The 14,124-nt window shown below is 50.5% G+C and overlaps 1 protein-coding gene across 1 annotated transcript in view; it reads right to left on the minus strand.

The window, feature by feature from the left end:
• Positions 1-225: 225 nt before the first annotated feature.
• The window catches only part of SLC39A11 (solute carrier family 39 member 11), a 267,969-nt gene continuing 254,070 nt past the window's right edge, over positions 226-14,124 (minus strand). The window contains exons 19-21 of the mRNA XM_064676146.1: positions 6,090-6,244; positions 5,069-5,221; positions 226-2,669 (exon numbers count right to left, since the gene is read on the minus strand). The gene's annotated coding sequence lies outside the window, so the exon portion shown is untranslated. The remainder of the gene's footprint in view (positions 2,670-5,068; positions 5,222-6,089; positions 6,245-14,124) is intronic.

Here is a 14,124-nt window from a genome sequence, read left to right on the forward strand (position 1 = left end):
CTCCGGGATGGCTCCGCTCTGTTTGTCCCAACACGTTCCCGAGCCTCCTTCCTTGCCCCCAGGGATTCCAGGTGGATGCTGACTGGGAGCCAGCTCCTTGCTGACGTGGGTTGCCTGTTTAACACCCTGCTCTGCCTCACACCGACCTGCACCTTGGGTTTGATTCGACTTTTTTTGGGAAGGCAGAGTTTCCAAAATCAATTAAAAGGAAATATGGGGGGGGGGTCGCCTCTGAGACCTTAACTGGAGGCATCTTCCTCACCTTCTAAATGCTGTGTTTTGTCTGTAGGATCAGAGACCTTCCATGACCTGGAATCATGGGTAATTCCACTTGCAGCAGCCCCAAAGCCTGTGTGACCTGGACCAGATACTGCAGAGAAGGTGCCTGAACAGCAGCCTCCAAAATATCCAAATGATCCTGGGATATTTTGGTGCAACAACACAGATTCTGGATGCAAGAGGACACAAGTTTTGAAAAGCTGACCACTTACCTGAGACAGAAAAGGAGTTGGGCATGACAAAAAAAGGGGGGAAAAAAATAACCCAAATAGATTTGAAATGAAAAGTGAAAAGGAGCAGGAACCACAAGCCTGAGATTAACAATAAGCTTATGAGCTGCAGGTTTGGGCTGTGTTTAAATAAGAGCAACAGTTTCCCCTCTGCATCTTGTCAATTAGAGGCAATTCCTTTTCAAATGGAGCAGATAATCCATTTTCCCATATTCTCTTGGAAACATCCTTCCAAACTGAATGATTCTTTTTTTTTTTAAAGTGAAGATTTTGCCAGATGCATTCAACTCTCTGCAATTTTCTTCTGACACTTCACAAAGGAAAAATCTAAAGTTTCAAGAAAAAAAATAAATCCATTTCTATTTATGCTGCTGAAGGTGCAGCAATGGAAAAAAAGCAAAAGTCAGATGGAAAATAAACACGGTGAGTAACGCTGGAGTCACGCTGGATGAGGCTTGTGGGGACTTGATTTGTGACACACGCAGTGGAGAAGGGGCTGATGCCACCAGCTGCCCTGAGGGATTGTCTCTGGGGATGCACTGATGATGAGTTCACATGGAGAAACATCTACAGGTGAGACCATGGGAACACAGTCTGAAAATCCAGTTATCCTGGGGCTTTGTCACCCTCATGTCCTAAAAAAAACAATCCCAGAGAGCTGTTATGGTGCCCTCAGCATTTCACAGGTCACCACTAAACAGGTTGCCAAAGCTGGCCACAAAACTGCCCCAAAAACCAGGATACTGGGGTCTTGCTCATGCTCTTACCTGGTTGTTGTATGTTATGTTCAGGTTTTAATTGATGTGCATTAGAGGGGTTAAGTGAGGTTGCCAAAAACATTTAATGGTTGGAAAAACATTTGATAGCTGGAATTGATGATCTCAAAGGTCTTTTCCAACCTTAACAATTCCATGATTCCATAAGACCACCTTCCACAGAGACTCCACCCACCCACTCATCCCTTGGGCTGATGGGACTCAAAGTCTCACCCAAGTGTGAGACCCTCAAAGCATCAGTGGGACATCCCACCTAGTCAAAGAATCTGGAGGTTTCCAGCTTTTATGAGTCATTGTCAGCACAAAAACAGCATTAGAAGGTTTTAGAGCACTGACATTCCTTCTTGAAGGCACTTGTTGGCAGTGCAGTGACTGTGCCATTTTTATGAACTCAGGCTGGGTTAGATCTGAATGCAAGATCACCAACTTTAGCACTTGTAAATCAGCCAACTGAGCTGAAAACATGAAGATCTGACCAACACCAGGAACTGGCAGCTGCTTGAAACTGCTGCACACCTTTGTGCCCAGTCTCGGCCAGTGACAAACACAAAAGGATGGACCAAGCTTAGCTGAGGACAAAACATAATGAAACACCTCCATACCAAAGTAGTTACAGAGAGGTGGGTGACTAAATCCCATCCCTGATCTGGAGCTAAACCCGTGAGCAGGACACAATGGATTGCAAACAGACACACACACCTTTGCCAGCGAGTTACACAACCTTGCTCTCCTCCAGCTCCCCTGGACGGGCACATTGCCAGGGCTGACTGCTGCTCACGTGGGCTGATGGCACCAGCAGGAAGGTGCTCGTTTCTTCCAGACAGTGAAAGTAGCAGAGCCTGGAAGTTTCCCACGCAGGAATGAGACTGATCCATGTGACATCCCAAAATCCTCCTCCGCGCGCGTCATCGCAAGACGTGCCACTAAATTTAGCCCTTAAAAATGAGCTTGCAAGCAGAGAGCACAGCTTTGACCAAAAACTGGGGGTTCACCGGGAGGGGTGTTCATTGCTGGGACACTTTCTCCCAGCCTTTCCTCCTTGGGGTGAAGTTTCCACCTTCTGCACCCCAGAGATGAGCAATTTGGGTGTGAGGAAAGCAAGATGAAGTGAGAAGGGAGGTTTCCTTTCTCTTCCCCTCGATGGATCCCACCATCAGTGACTTGCAAGCTTCGTGTCAAGCATTAGATGCCAACATGACCTTCTGCAACAGCTTGTTTGCCCTGGATGCTGAAGTCCTCTGGGATATGTGAAAATGGAGGGTCTGTGGTGCCAAGTGACCAGCACTGGGTCAGCTTTGCACAGGGACAACCATTGTAATCAATGATGACCCCACATTCCAGCATCCCAGGCACAGGGTGGCAAGGTCCATGGAGAGCCTAAAGTCTGGATAGAGGAAAGAGGCAAAGGGACAGACAGACAGACAGACATTGTTACCCTAATGAAAGTCTGCTGGTGAAAGGCAGGGATGTGGCCTTTTTAGGATCAAGGCATCAAAAGCCAGGACACTTCAGAAGCCATGAGAACATCCCCAGTGCAGGCAGAGGGGAGGTGACAGCACAGGGCTCCCTCCAAGGGTGTTCCCATTCCCTGCCCTGTGACAGCCCCACCATTCCAGGCTCCTGACTCACTGGGACAGCTCAGGATGAGCAAGCTCAGCACCCTCTCAGCAGAACCCTATTCCTGCCTCCCAAACAAACAGAGGAGCTCTGGGGAGGCAAAATGGAAACTGCTGCTTGACTTCAATAAAGGGAGCAAAGGCAAGGAGGTGATGGTCCACCCTCTCTCACCAATTTATCCCAAACCTATTGATTAAATAGTGCTCCAACCAGAGGATAACTCGCTCAGAAAGGCTGGCTGAGACCCCTGTGCAGCTGAAAGCAACTTGAGCCCAACCAGCCCAAGCAGAGCATTTTGTTGTTGTTTTCTAAAATAATAAGACCAGGAGATGGGCAAAGTTCCCCTCTTCACCTCAGGCCAACTTGCTCCTCTGCAATTCCTAATACTGGAAAGGAGATGGGGGAATAAGAAACCTCAGAAAATAAAACTTATTTGGCACTGCTGATTAAAACCAGTTTGTGCTTCCTTGTGAAAATCTGGGTTTGCTCAAGGTTTGGGCAGTTCTGGTCTCTTCCATCCACATAAGGTTTGTTTTAATGACCATGGAGTTATATGAATCTATTAATTTTGTTCCTGAAGGTTTCATAATAACAATGCCTGTTTTTTTCATGCAGCACTTTCCAGCCACGTGTCTGGAAATGCATTGCAAATGGGCAATTAGTGTCAGCCCCGTGCTGGAGATGGAGAGACTCGGGCGGGATCCAGGCAAGATAATTCCTAAATAGTAATGCCAAAATCAGGCAGTTCAGTTTGATCTTCAAACAACTGGAGCTGGAGCCTGAAAAAACTCTCAAAGACAACTCAGCCAGGACAAACACAAAGCATTTCATTGAGTGGAAGGGGAAGGGCTGGCATGGGAATGACCAACACTGGACTCGATCACGGGGTGAGCCTGGCACGGCTCGTCCTGGGGTCACGGAGTCACTGCTCATCTGCCCTCACAGGGATGCCTGGATGGGGCTCCTGAGCCATTGCTGATGGATGGAGCACCCAAAAGGAGCACCCAGGAGCCCCGGAGAAGCCCTGGAGGTGCTGCCAGGGACTGGGCTGGGTGATGGGAGCCAGGCGGGAGGAGCCGCCGGCAGGTCCGGGACGAGGGAGTGGGGGAAGACCCGAGCCAGCCCCAGAGCCAAGGGGGGATTTCAGGATTTCACTGCTCTGCTGAGCCCCAGAAACCTGCCCAGAGATCATCCTGCAGGAGCAACACGTGGCTCCAATTCTCTGATGCCAGGCCTCGCTCACAGCACCCCCATAAATCCCGGAGCCCTGACACCGAGCTTTTCATCAGAGCTGGAGCGGGGAGGGGAGAGGGAGAGGAGGGAGGCTGGGCTGGGAGGAGATGGGTCTCGGCAGCAGGCACAGCTCCTCTTTCCTGCCCAATAATCCTCCCTGTGTTTCATCCACCAGCTGATAACATGTGGGTCCCATTTCCCCCCACCCTCCCCTCCTCTGAGCGAGATGGCAGATACAGCCACGCTGCCATCTGAGCCGTGTGTGCAACTGCTCCTGATTAAAGAGGAGAAAACCCTCCTGATGGGAGGCTTGAAAGGCTCGGGAGGGCTCCCCACACCAGCCCAGAGTGCCCTGGTGATGCTGGAGTGGGGCTCTGGTGACCATCCCTGAGCTGATCCCCTCCTGCCTTCCAGGTTCCAGGACAGGTTCTCTCCTGGGGTTCACTGGCACAGGGAAATTCCTGCCTTTTTATTGTTCTCCCAGTTCACTTTATCCACTGAAATAAATATTAAATGTATTAAGTCATTTCAGTGGTGTTAGGAACAAATTCATGCATTTTGAGATTTTTGGAGTGGGAGAGAGCATTTCATCCAAAATATCTTCCTGTGTGAAAACCCAGGAGTTTTGTTGGGCTTTTTTGTTTGTTTGTTTGTTTAAAAGAACGGAAACTGAAGCCAGAAAATCTGCAATTTGAAAATCAGAAGGGAGGGATTAATGAAGCAAAAATTCTTCCTCTTCCTTTCGGGGTGGGAATTAATTGGGGTGGGGTGTTGTTTGGGGCCTGATCAAGTGAAGTAACAGAGAAAGTATCAACTGAACTGGGGGTATTTCCAGCATGAGATTTTTCTGCCTGATATTTTTTATACTAAAATGTACAAAGCCCAAAATAGACCCTTCAGAAGATTTGTATTTCCTGAGAATGTCCATCCTACCTGTGCCAGGGGTGCTGCAGGCAGTGCCATCCCCCAGGTCACACCAGGGAAAGTGTTGAAATCACATCACTGGAAATCAGCTGGAATTTCGAGGAGTGAGGGCAAAAGCAGGAGAGGCTCTTGGTCCTTGTGAGACTTTGAAGTTTCTCCTTCCTAAACAAAGAGAAAGACAACTAATTCAGGGCAGAGCTCAGGACCAGTTTTGTCCTGAAATCCCCTCCCAGCACCACCAATACCCTTTTCCTTCACACATTTACTTCCAATTCAGTGGAGAGGATGACAGGCTCAACTTCCAGCCTTTCTCTCCCGTGCCACCCATCAGGTCCTCCAGAGGTTTTCTCGTGGTTCAAGCTGCTTTGCTGCCCTTCCAGCTGTGGGATCAGCCTGAGGGGAGGGTGTTGCCTCCCATCCTCGTGCCAGGGCTCTGGGGCTCATCCTGCACCTTGGATGGGTGCCTGTGTTCCACCTCCTGGAGGAGCAGCCCCTGCCAAACCCTACGGTTTGGGATGGTCCTGCACCAAATCTCAGTCAATTCAGTGAGAGAGCAGCTCCTCTGAAGCTGCCACAGACCAAAGCTTATGAGAAGGGAAGAGCAAAGAAAAGTTTAGAAGAGAAATACAAAGCAGAAAAGATATTGAGAAAGAGATGGTGAATGGCAAGAAGGGAGTTAATGAGAGCCAGAAACGCTAGTTGGAGAAATGTTGATTTTATTTAGCATTAATTGCAGGAAAGAGCCTATAAAGTATGGTAAGAAATTATTAAGTACCACTATGCAATGCCAGCTTTGTGCCAGCCATCCCCACGAAACAGGTGTATTATTCCTAGTTCCCAAGGTATAAATAAATAATGGCTTTTCCACATCTTTTTTTATGATGGCATTTCATTATTTTTTACTGCCACATTGTTACAGCCCCAGTTCCTCCAGAGCAGGTTTGGGGATGGGGATCAGGGGGTGAGGGAACACGTGTTTGGGGATGTGTTTGGGGGCTGGCACGAGGGAGCCAGGGCTGAGGTGTCTCACCTGAAACCAGCTGGTGATCCAAGTCATCTTTCCTGAGGCAGGGATTGCCCTGGGACAGGAGGTTTTGGGGGATATCACCCCGCTCCAAGCATTGGTATCATCTCAGCCCAGTCAGGGACGCAGAGCTGGGGTTTCTATGACTCCTGTTTGCATGTCTTGAGATCAGAAAAGCAAAATAAAACCTGTATTCAGCCCACTTTTTGTTTTCTCCTCATGATCTGCCCATGTGCCCTTCCCAGCATTGTTACATCTGACATTGTCCAAGTTAAGAACGAGGACAGATCCCATTTTTCCCGAGCAATGTTGATACCAGCATTTTTGGGCTTGTTTTTCTCGAGTCTCTCACTACTCAGGAGGAGGCTCAGAGGGGAGATAAGCACTGGACTCATTTTCCAAGTAAGCTCTTGCTTCAGCTGAGGCCACCAAAGACGCCGGGGGAAGCAATGATTCCCTGGTAATGCCTCAGTCCAAGCTGTGACCTGGAACCGTGGGCTCTGCAAATATGCATAAATCTTCAGCTCCCATCCAAATCACTGCAAGGTTCAGTGAAAACAGCAGAGCTGCCAGTGAATCCAAGCTAAGCTTTAATCCAGCTCTGGGGTGATTTATGAGCTCAGGTGGAAACCAGGAAACCCGATGGCTTCGGCCCCAAACTGTGCTTGTTGGCTGCCCCAGCCCAGGGGTGGCTGCTGTGGTGCTGAAAAACTGGGACAACCAGGGCACAGATGGAATCAAACAGCACAAAACCACCCCAACAACCACGTCTGCAAACCTGGGTCACCTATCAAAATATTAGCACAGACAGTAGGAAACACAAAGAAAAGAGGAAAGAGAACACTTCAGTCCCACAACCCAGTTTTCCAGGGAACAATGGGTGTCATCTCAGCAGGGAAAGATGCTCCTGTTGTTGGCAAAGCTCCCCCCAGCCAGAAGCAGGGATCATTATCTCTACAGAGCATTAACAAGGCCATTCCCTCCCCTTTCTCTGCCCCTCATTATCCATCTATACTTCAGCTTGGAAAAAAAATTAACCACGATAACAATTAGCATAAGATCCCAGGTGACGTGACCAAGGAGACTTTTGACCAGCCTAGGTACCACCTCTGCATGTCCCCAGGAACCTCCAAATAACCATTCTCATTCCAGCTGGGAATTCTGAGCCTCTTTAATGAGTTTAGCTGAGAAATTGGTGGGCGAGGGAGGGGATTTCTGCACCACGACCCGACCGTGCAGCCACGCGGAGCTGCTCAGCTCCGAGCCTGTTCCCAGCCCGGGGCTCACAGCTGCAACATCTGTATCCCATCCCTGTGCCAAGTTCCTCCTTTTTCCAACACTCCCGCTCCACGTGCATGTAAATCTCCAAAGGGAAACTCTGCCTCACGGGTTTGCCCACGGAGGTGACGCCGGGCAGTGGTTACAGCAACACCCACGACTCGGCCAGCCCAGACCCTCCAGGGCACTGGGAACCCACCAGCCCCGGCCCCCAGACTGCCCTGAGCTAATAAACCCCACCACAGACAGCTTACAACACCCCCCAGGTGTTTGGGTGACGAGGCAGTGAGCAATGGGTCCCTTGGCCAGTGATTTTGGGGGACTGGAGAGGGCGATGCTGCGTGTGCCCAGGCTGGCTCAGCACAGCCAGGGCTGGAGCAAAGGGCACGTGCTGAGTCAGGACAGAGAGACCCAGAGAAATGGGGGTGCCAGGGGTGGGACAAACTGAATTTCTCCTTCCTGGCTGAACAGCACCAGAGTCACAAACTCTCCTCACTACTTCCAAGTGTTCCAGTTACAGTTTTCTCCCTTTTCTTTGTGCTGAGGGTGCACGACCACTGTCCCAACAGCAAAGCTGGAAAACCAAACCATTTCAGCTGGAAAAACCTTTAAGATCAAGTCCAACCATTGACCCAGCACTGCCAGGGCCACCACTAGACCATATCCCCAAGTGCCACATCTACACATCTCTTAAATCCCTCCAGGGATGTTGGTTCCACCACTGCCCTGGGCAGCCTGTCCCAATCCTTGAATCTTGTACCTGGCACGGGGCTACCAAAGCCAATATTGCAGCATTTGACACAGATTTTGAGTGTGTCACCACGTAAGGATCTAGGCAGATATCACCTGGAGCTGAAGGCAGGCTTTTCCTAACTCTCCCATCCCAGCTGGGCACTGTGCCTGCCTTCAGGTGGGTGAGCTGGAGATGCTCAGGAAAACATCTCCAGTGCTGAATGGGTTTAATTCACCACAAAAGTAAAAAACTAATCACTTTAAATGTACCACATCAATTCTGCAGGCAGACAGGACCAAAGGCAGTCTCCTGATATTTTATGGCTATTTCTCATCCCTGAAAGGACAAGTGTGACCTGGACAAAGGAGTCACAGAAAAGCCTCCTGACCCCAGATCTCTCTGTTAAAGCCTAACATGTCTGTCCCAGTCCAATCAAGCTTCTTCTTGAGATGAATATTGTCAAAAAAATAATCCAGAGGGTTCATTCTTCCCTCTCTATCAGAGCAACCACTGAGAGACTCCCAGCTCTCCTCACAGGAAAAAGCAAACCTGCACTGAAAGGGTTTCTACAGGACCTGCCTTGTAAAAGAAACGAGATTAGTAACAAGCTTTTGCCTCTTTTTTTTTTTTTTTTTTTTTAATTTCAAGTGAAAGAAAGAGTGTGACAAGGAACTAGGAGTCTGTCTGCCATGGAATATTCCTGCACTACTCGGGGCTGTGGTTTATTTTACTAGTGGTGACTAGTTCAAGCCACATTTAGTCAATAAATATGAGATATGAGGTCACCCCGCCATCGAGCTGTTACCCTGTCTACATATTTCACAGCTGGGCAGTAACCTTTTAACTGGCGTCTGCCTCGGTGGGGAGTCTCCATAAAAAAAGAGCCAGGATCCATTGGTCGTGGTGGGGGATCAGGGCCATTCCTGAGCAGCCTGAGTGGGAGAAAGGGAGAGCTCAGGGCTTTGCTTTTCCCTTCCTTTCCCTGGTTTCCGGTGGCACAGCATCCAGCCGGAGCTGGAGACTCCGAGCTGCCCCACAGGTAACAGGCAGTGAGGCAGCACATCCCACATCCCAAGGTTTTACAGTAAGTTTCCCCATCTTTCCTATAGAATTGGTTCAAAAGACAAATTTCCTCCAGTTTTCAAACCCATCAAGTCAAACATTTATTTCCTAGGGGTTAATTTCTCCTTTTTTACATAAACTTCTTTAAAAGGTTTTTTCCAAGTCTGTATCTTCTCCTTACTGCCTTTGCTTTGGGATGAGGAGGACACTTCCCTGGTTTCTGAGCTTGTAACTAAGTCTGGTTAAGGTGGAGCATCCCTGAGTCCAACATCAAACCTTTCACCCCAGCAAACTTCCTTGGTGTAACTTGGCAGGGGAGATAGAGGGGAGATGGAGGGGAGATGGAGGGGAGCTGGAGGGGAGCTGGAAGGGAGATGGAGGGGAGATGGAAGGGAGATGATGGAGGGGAGGTGAAGGGGAGATGGAGGGGAGATGGAGGGGAGGTGGAGAGGAGATGGAGGGGAGGTGGAGGGGAGATGGAGGGGAGGTGGAGGGGAGGGGAAGCGGAGATGTGCCCTCCCTGCAGAGCGAGGTGCTCGCAGTCCCTTCCCCGCCCTGCCCCATGTCCAAGGGGAGAGCCAGGGAAGCAGCAGCCCAGAGCTGCTGGCAGGGCTGTGGCAGTGGCCGTGGTGAGGGCCTGGCTCCTGCCCTCTGGCACACTGGGAATATCCAGCCTGGCTCTCCCATCCCAACGTCACGGCTCAGCACTGGCAGACGCGGCTCCGGCGCCAGGAGACGGGGCTGACTCCTCCCAGCTCAGCTGGAGCCTCCAAAATCAGAACCTCTGCTGTCAGTTGCCTTTTATAGGGCTATAAAACCCCGAGTTCATGCACGAGCCTGTCAGACCTTGGCCAGCATCGGCCCCTGCCACCTCCATCCCACTCCCTGGCTCCCACACACGTGTGGTCCCTGCTCCCTCCGTCTCCAGAACCACCACCTGAGGGCCAGGACCCCTCAGATGGACATGGAAAGATGGAATTGCAGCAATGCCAGCTCAGATGGACAAACCTGAGCAAAACAGGTACGAGCAAGGCAACGAAACGCCCCTCATTTGGAGCCCCCCCATCCCAACGATGCTCCGTGGCAAAAAAACCACCCCTGCCCCGTCAGCACGGGGCTGCAGCTGGACACCCACCCACCAAAGCCTCCCCATCACCACCTCCACCCCCTTCCAGCCCCTCGTGGCAGGATGGGAGCAGGGGGGTTGTGTCACACGCCACTATCAGACACCACTAATAACGGGGACACTCGTAATGCTGGGCCTGGAGACAAGAACAACACGAACCATCCCTGCACCCACCCACTGAGAGCACGGCGTGTGTCACACTCCTCTGTGTCATGGCTGCAAAAATATCCCTGCTGACGGCCTCCTTTTTTTTTTTTTTCCCCCTTTTCTTTTCGTATTTATTTATATTTTCGAAGGCCCGGCCCGGCCAGGTGGGAAAAGTTTGCATCAGAGCCGGAGCTGAGGCCGGTGACGGGTGTCTGCTTGGTTTACGTTAAACGGGAGGAAAAGGGAAAGAAAAAAAAAAAAGGAAAAAAGCAAGTTTGCAATTACATGTTCTCTGCTGAGAGGTGTGGCACTGGCACAGCCTGGGCTCGGCCCAAACCACACAGAGAGATGCTCAGGGAGGAGGGAAAAGCACAAACAGGGGCAGCTGCAGCCGAGATTTTATGGGAGAGAAGGGATTAGAAGCTCATTGACAGGCGCTAAAGAAGAATTTCGTCCTCCTGAGGGCTTCCCCTCCGTGTCAGTCACTGTGCCCAAAGCTGTGGGAGAAGTTGGCAGCCCCGGGTGACAGAGTTTGGTCCCTGTCTGGATCCAGGGGCACCTGCTCTGGGAGCTCAGGGTCCTGCTGCAGAGGGGCTGGCACTGGGGACCACCCTCACCAGCAGGTCCCATCAGAGCCTAAAGCTGCATCAGCCCCATCTGGCCCAAACCAGCACCACACTGAGGTCCATCCCTGCACAAACACTTCTCCTGCCCCTGCACTGCCTGCAATTCTTTTTTCTTTCAAGAAATAGCAGCGTTGAGGTGATATTTAAATCACCAATACAGAGTTAGCTTCTGAGCTGAGGCATCCCCAAACAGGGCAGCTGGGAGAGAGGTTTATTTGCACAACAGCCAAGAGCAAACAAGTCAAATAATGGGTCAAATCACAGGCATAAGGGGAATTTTGCCACTGGAGAATCAGGGCTGAAGGAATCAGTAGGCTGGGAAAAAATGGAAGTGTGATGGAGAGAAACTTCTTGGTAAAATAAAGGATTAATCCCTCTATGTTTGCCATGTTTTACCTTCCAAAATCACTTTAAATTTACAATTTAAAAGGCCAATTGCATTTGAACAGGACCCTCTTCACTCTGGAGATGAGTTGGAGCACAGCAATGGAGGTGTGTGCAGCTGGGGAGGCTTCATCCCTGTTCCCTAAAAATTCCTTGCCCTTCTGGGGCAAATTGTTCCTTCCTAAACCAGCACAGAGTGGCTTTGTGTTTCTAGAATGTTGTATATAATTGTCTTTCACAAACCTTCCCAGAATGAGTCACCCATTTTTTCGTCTTTTCCTTCTGCACAAGTTTCTAGATTCCCAGAAAATTTGGACTTCCTCCCTTCCTTCATCTCATTCCTCAGCCATTTGGGCTTCACACCATCACACCATCATTCCCACAAACACGGATGGCCCAGGTACAAGAATGTCCTTTCCTCTGCTGATGTAGAAAACACACTTGAAATTAATGGCTGAAACAGTCCCAGCTCAAATTATCATATTTTGCTGCGTTGGGTTTTGAGGTTTGCTTGGGTTTCTTTAATCAGACAAAGGCAGAGCCACACGACAACCACCCAAAAGCACTTCAGGGATGTTGGAGCACTCGTGTCACTGCGTGGGATGTGCCAAGCCACAGGAGGTGTGATATGGCCACAGCTCCACTCCCTGTGGAAACCCATCCCTGAACCCTCTGGAGCTGTGGCTGGAGCCCAGCCCCACCAGAACACTTCAGTTCTCAAAGTCAACATGACTTTGTCTTGCCCAACGAGGCGTAAAACATCACGAGCTGGACAGTTTTGTCCCTGCCATCGCTTCAGTCTAATTTAGTCCTGCAGAAAAGTAGGTTTGGAGCTATTTTTGATTCTTTTTCCAGGATGGGAAAAGGATAATAACAATCCAAAGGGAGGCCCTGAGCTTAAAACCTCTCCCTTAACTTTTTCCCCTCCTTGCTCTCCTCCACAACATCAGGCTGAGACACCAAATCCAGTTGCTGGCCCAACGCTCTGCTGCTGCAGGGCAGGAAAAAGCCAATGTGGTGCCTCCAGTTGCCGTGTTGTGGCTTTTGGGAGGCTCAGCAGCAGAGCTAATTTGGTGCTGTTTCCTGTTTTTCTGTAGAGATAGAAGGAGAGAGGGAGATGCAGCTGATCTGAGCTGCCTGAGCTCCTGGAAGGCTCCGTGGAACATGCCCAGAGCCCCAGCTCAAGCTCAGGGTTAATACCAAGCCCAAAGCAGTTTGTCTACTGTTAGCAGCTGCACTGGGTGATCTTAGAGGTCTTTTCCAACCCTTAATGATCCTGGGATTCTACTCTGAGGCAACAGATGCACAAACCACCAACTGGAAGCCAAGGGATGGGGTTTGATGTGGTTGCTTGGCAGCAATTTGGTTCTGCAGCACCAACCACATGTGATGGGCCAGCTCGGAGCTTCAGGAGCCTCTTCACTGCTCAGGGGTCACCACTGATGTCCCTCAGCTCAGAAACCACTGACCCTGCAAGCCTTGAGCCTGACCCATGAGCATTAACTTCATCATTATCCTCCAAGTACAATGATGACACACCTACCTAAGTTCCTCAAAGCCAAACACACACAGACTCAGGTGTGTGCATAAATAGAAATATGTGTGTACATACACACACTACACACTTACATTCACGTTAAAAATATATAGAGCATAGACATATGCTGAGTGCACTGAAAGGAGAGTGATTTCCAGGGCACTGCCATATTTTAAGGAGACAACTAATTGCCAGCACCACTCACCTGGCCCTGTGCTGAGCCACAGAGCTGTGCCCAGCTCCTCAGGCTGGCACCACAGGATTCACACCAGAGTCAGCCACAGCAATTCTCCAGCCCCCAAGACCCCTGAATCAAGGAAAAGCCTCTTACAAACAAGCACCTTTGGGGGATTTTGCCTAAAGGGGCCTCTCTGAAACACCCACCTCCCTCCCCTCACCCAGCACATCTGTGCCAACAAACCCGAGCCCCTTCTAGCACAGGGGCTGGGCCTGAGCCCAGGCAGGGCAGGCTGGGCACACCCCAGCCCTGCTGAGAACATCTGCTGTCCCCCTCAGGAACAGCCCAGCCCAGCACGAGCCAGTTCCTGACGGGAATGGCGATGGATGGATCCTAAAGACGCGTTTCATCGTCTGCGCCGGGAAGGGTTTCACCACCCATCACCAGCACAACATCCACCCTCTCAGATGATGTGATGCTGCAGCCAGGGACTTCAAAAAGGACAGGATTATGTTCTAATTGGATTTCTGGTCTCAATTAGGGCAGAAGGGAAACCAACTGCGAGGCTGACAGGGAAAGCTCCAACCATCTGGAACAACAAGTGGGTCATTTATAATGCACCCACCCAGGAGTGAGCCAGGAGGATAAAAACCTTCCTCTCGAGGGGAGCAGGACTCACCTGCTCCTAACTGAGCCCAGGGACAGCTCAGATCAATAAGGCTGGAATATATCCCAATGTCACCTCTCTTTCCCACAGCACCACGGGATGGGGACAGGGACAATACCTGGAGGAGGGGGTTCAGCAGGTGAGCTCTGCCTCCTTCCTCCTCCTGAGCACGGGCTGGGCTGAGGGACACAGGCAGCGTGGAAGGGGCAGCACCCCTGCAGTCACTGGAGAAACCTTGGGAAACTGGAATGGGTCTCACCTTGAAATCAAACAGAGATTAGGGCCCAACAAGCAGCTAAAGCA

The sequence above is a fragment of the Pseudopipra pipra genome, chromosome 19 (assembly GCF_036250125.1).
Source record: "Pseudopipra pipra isolate bDixPip1 chromosome 19, bDixPip1.hap1, whole genome shotgun sequence".
NCBI lineage: Eukaryota > Metazoa > Chordata > Aves > Passeriformes > Pipridae > Pseudopipra > Pseudopipra pipra.